Genomic DNA, 5543 nt, shown 5'->3' on the forward strand with positions numbered 1-5543 from the left:
AGAGGGTGTCTGCCTCCCGAACCAAACTGAAAGCTGGTTCCACAGGAGAGGAGCTTGGTAGCTAAAGGCTCTGGCTCCTCCTGTTCTACGTTTAGAGAAAAACTACCAACCAGCGGAAGGATAAAAGAAAAAAAATTAGGCCCTGAATATTTTTCACTTGTTTTAAAAAAAATTTAAAAAAGGAAAAGTTGTAAAGAGTGAGAGAAAGTCACCAGTGAGGGATGCCGCTAAAAATGTTGTGGCAGGTCTGAGGGAGCTATATGTTTCCATGGTTAGGACAAGCAGATAGTCTAACTGTTGCCCAGGTGCTTCAGCAGTCGCATCTTTATGACTGCCAGAAGGCATGTGGCAGAATAGATTAGAGTAATGAGAGTAACCATAATTCAACCCCATATAATGCCAAAGCATGTATTACACACACCAAGGAGAGGCAAAGTGTAACACAGGATCCTCTACACGCTTTGGCATGATTCTGCGGTCAAGTTAGCAATAATAAATATGCAATGTCTGGTCAGACTTTCAAAATAAAGCTTGCTGAGAAACATATGAACATCATTCTGCATAGATACAGAAGCCCTAGACCAAACCAATAAACTGTAAATTCAGCATAAGTTTAAAGTATTAAAAAAGACCTAATCTCTGGAACCATCACCCATAGGTTTCTGAAGAGCCACTGTCGAGCTCACCAGCTCCCGGCTAATCCAAAAATGGTCAAAGAGGTGGTGCGTGGGTGGAGCTGATACAGGTTGAATGAAGCCCGGTTACTAAAAAGAGCACCCACCTGTCACTCAAAGTGGCCACACTCTTAATTATGCATAACTTTAAGTCTTAATATAATTTAAACAGGTGAGTTGTATAAAAATGCACCCCACTACAGTTGTCATGAACAGGGAAATTAACTATAGAGACCAAAATATTTGTTTGTACCAGGCTATAAACAGGTTTATTTCTGCTGTAAAGTTGAGCATTTTAATATAGGGCCTTATGACTCACTTCTGGAGCCAGCCTCAACTACAGTTTTTGTGAGACTTGGTATAAGCCACTCCCAGCTAAGGGACAGATCAATCCCAAAATATTGATACTTCCTATACTTTTTTAAGATCAACCGTCAATCATCAGACCACCAAAAATCAGTTCTCTCTTCTGTGTTACCCATTTTTATTTAATCAAAAAAGCTTTAAAACATTTACTTTCGGCAACAAATAAATGTTTGCACTTTGTTTATTAAAAAAAATCATTGCACATTCACTTTACAACAATAATAATAATAAAAAAAGTATTAAAAGTGGAGCCTAAAATAAATGGCTTCATTCATTTATGTTGTGCTTTAAAAGTGCAACATAAATAAGTTTTTATGTGAAAGTCCTTTCAATAATAAAACATCAGTATCAATATCTGCAATTCTGGCCAGCAAATTTTGCAGTATTGCCAACCCCTCCACTCCCAATGGCGCTGGATGGATGCTTGTCTGCAGCAGACCCTGGAAGATCAGCAGCAGTCCACAAAAGGACTACAGACAACAACCCCAAATGTCAAACCAAAGCTACACATGTATTTCAAACAAGAAATGTTTATGGCCTGGGGTGTCCCAGAGTCCAGACTTCAGTTCAATCCAGAATATGAAGCACTTGAAAATGGCTTTAGTAAAAACTGGGAAAGCTGTGCCAAGGTAATAGATATCCTACCCCTATAGATGCAGGTGATCTAGCAGCGCCACATTACCGCGGAGGCAAGTTGTAGTGCCTGTGTGGCTGCAGCTGCCTGCCGAGAGTGACAGCAGCATGGGTAGTTGGATTGACAATGTTAAGCCCCCAGTTACTGATGAAGGTATCTTATATGGATGGTGATCTTTGCATTTACATATTAGTAAGACATTTGTTATGACAATAGCCAGAAATAGAGAGAAAAAGGAGCAACCGTCTGCTGTAAAGCATCATTAATATTACAGTAATAATATTACTTTCCCCAGTAACTAGTTACTTAACTAATACATTTCACTAATAATACAAAAAAAAACATAATTTGTCACAACATTTCATTTGTTGATGAATCGCTGAAAAACAGTGAGCTCCCCTGAAATCGTTCACACACTGTGCAGCCAGATATATTCCATTACTTTGATTTTAACAAACAAATCTCAGTTTTAATAGTTGTAAGTATGAATTTTGGGGGGGCAATTTGTTTAATAAACCAAACAAAGTAAGATCTCACAGCAACACTCACAAACACCAGTACGCAATAGCTTGAGTGAGTTTGTCCCTGCTTGAGAGTCACATTATCTAACACAGTTACACATCATCCTAAGTTCTGGGGCAACAAACAGAGTACAGTGTAGCGTGACGATGGTTCTTATCATGTCCTTGGAGATTTATCCTCAGCATTCTGCTGCTTACTTGGACATAAAGAGTAGATAAGGATACAGTTAAAGTTTGCCACAACTGTTGGAGCAGTTGGTAACTGCACAACTTCTTCCTCATTGTATAGACATAGTTGTAAAAGTAACAAATGTGCGCATACTGTAGGGAGACACAGTGATGGAGACTTGTTTATTTCCGATACGTCCCTGGATTTGTGTATAGGCTGCTAAAGGTGGCAGGATAACTCTCACCCAAATATGCTGGAAGCAGAAATGAGTATATGGTAAATGGTAAATGGACGTGTACTTGTATAGAGCTCTTTACTAGTCTTCCGACACTCAAAGCTCTTTTACACTACGTGGCCACATTCACCCTTTCACCACACATTCACTCAGTGATGGCCCATCGAACAGAAACTAATGCATTCATACACACTAACCTATAACTCATAGAGGTCTTGCATTACAACATATAACATTTTTATAGAATTGTATCATTATGAAATGTATCATTAAGAACAAGAATCAATGGAGATAGCAAGGAGGCTGTACAGTAGTAGTGTACTAATTCATCATCTTCTAGCTTTGTCTTATCTTTAGACTCTTTCTCACACACTCACTCACACAAATGAAAAGTCTCTCAAATCATAAGAGTCTGAAAAAATAAGTGATTTTAGGTTTTCGACATGGTATTGTAAGTAGTGTTGTGTTTGTAGCAGGTGTATAAATACAGCACACTCATGGAGCAACTCAATCTAAGTATAAAGATAGCCAGTTTGAAGAGAGCTGTCACATGGCTATTGTTGAGAATTGCCCACAGCTGCCTCCACACCACTGGTTACCAAGGAAACAGCATATTATGCTTACTAGCTTAGTAGTTTCCTCTTGACTTGTTACTTTGACAACAGGAATGTCAATTAGCTGTGCTCGCAAAGAAAAAGTTTGACCAGCCTTTGTTTGCCCACCTCATTTCTTGTAAGGGTGATTGGAGCTGCTATAACTAAAAGCAGTAACGGTTTCTATAAATCAACATGGTTTCTCATTAACAACTGCCCCCCTTTAGACATGCATTCCAACCTGATGCTACAGCAGGTCAACATGTGTGCTTTTGTATGCGGTATGGATGCTGTTGGTTGCAATCTGATAGTCAGTCGTTTTAAGATTTTAAAACTTGATTTATGATTAATGGAAGGAATGCTATCTCTTGATCCCCATTCTGTCCTCTGTGTTTTGCTCTTTCCTGTGTGATCCATACAGAGCTCACTCTGCCTGATCATATAACACACTGGTGACAGTTATGAACTTGAAATATACACCGATCAGACATAACATTATGACCACTCACAGGTGAAGTGGAAGGACACTGATTATAACGTTATCATGGCCGCTGTCAGTGGGTGGTGGTGTCCAGGTGCTTATAATGCTGATCGGTGTATATAAAATCACCAAAACATGTTAGAATAAAGAAAAGTAATAGCATGCATCTCGTGAAGAAGATGTACGTTTTGACATTAAAACAAAGTTTAAGGACAGAACAGTACAAAAACAGATACCCGGCTAGACATTTTTGGTTCTAAAAACATTCTGAGAAGATTCATGTTTTCAGCAGTAGGTTCCCAGAATGTTCTTCTTAAAAATGAACAAAAGTGGAACCCCATAGAGATTGCCAAAGCATCACAGCGTGTGTGATTTTAAGGGGCGTACTTTTTTTTTTTTTAAATATTGATTCCTTTGTATAAAGAAAACTAAATGAAATGGATCTAAACTTTTCAAGACCTGAACACAAGCTATATTCACAGAGCCTTCACTGTCAGAATGCGTCAGAATGAAGGAAACACTGAATTTGTCGAAAAAGAGGCCTATTAAGCATGTCTGATTGTTAAAAATTTGAAAATACACAATACAGACAGATTATTGTATAAAAAGTTCCTAAAAACATAAAATATCAATAATTACAGGAAATAATCTGCTCGAAATTCATTCAAATCACAAATTTTACACAAACTTTCTGCAGTTAGTTAGTTTAAAGTCATCTTCCTTGATTCATTTATAGTTTAAACTTTATTCTCAGAATTATTACTTTTCTTTTTCTATTTTAAACTCAGCAAAATATTTTTTTCACATGTGGCTCTAATCCTCTTCGGTACATAATGTCCAACAGCAGACTAACATAGAATAACAAGGAAATCTCCTCAAATGGACCATTCACAGTTTCCTGTTTTATTAAACTGATGAGATGTTGATTAATTGATAAATGTATGGCAATTACTTACTTATTATTTATGTCATATCTCTCTTTCTCTTCATGTTTCTTGTCTGCTTCTTCATACTGTCACCACAGGGATGTTGAGGAAAATTCCCAGTGGATTAAAGGATGTTCTACTATCCCCTGCCTTCCATTAGACACAATTAGCAGGAACATCTCAGCTTGTTTTTACTTTGTAAATGTTAAGGATTTGGCTCTACTGTTGAGGAAAAACACCATTTAGAGTCTCTCTTGTGTTTTGGAAATGAAGTCCATGGGACTTCTGATATGTCCACCACAACTCAGAGGAAATCCAAACATGATGCCCCCTGGAGATTCGGCAGAGGAATGTGGAACTGAACTGTATATAGTTTAATTGTGTAATAACAGTACATGCTAACCCTAACACTGGTTATACACTCTAAAAACAAATGTTTTGGCTCACCAAACAAAATGAATGCAGCAGGTTACATCAATCTTTTCCAGTTATGGCATTTTAAAATAAAGTTATGTTCAACAAATGTACTATATTGAGTTCGGGAATTAGCTTTTCCTCTACAATCAAAAGGTATTTTAATTACCACTTACTTAATAAGTGGAAGTTTTTACACTACACTATACTACACTGTAAAACAAAATTATTTAATCTAACTCAAAACATTGTGGAAACTGATTACATCTAACACATATATCTTTTGAGTTAAAATAACAGCACATTACAGTGCACTCATAAAAATGTAGTTGTTTCAACAAATTTTTCCATTGGGTCAACACAACTTATCAAAGGGTTATCTAAATCAATAGTTATAATGTTTATCTTGCAAGCATGCATTAAATTAAGTTGTGGTAAAAGGTTCACTGAATTACTTTCTACATTGTACGTAAATGATTCAATTCAATTCAATTTTATTTGTATAGCGCCAATTCATAACAGAAGTTTTT

This window comes from Morone saxatilis, unplaced genomic scaffold, assembly GCF_004916995.1.
Source record: "Morone saxatilis isolate NCDOM2014 unplaced genomic scaffold, NCSU_SB_2.0 Contig16, whole genome shotgun sequence".
Lineage (NCBI taxonomy): Eukaryota > Metazoa > Chordata > Actinopteri > Moronidae > Morone > Morone saxatilis.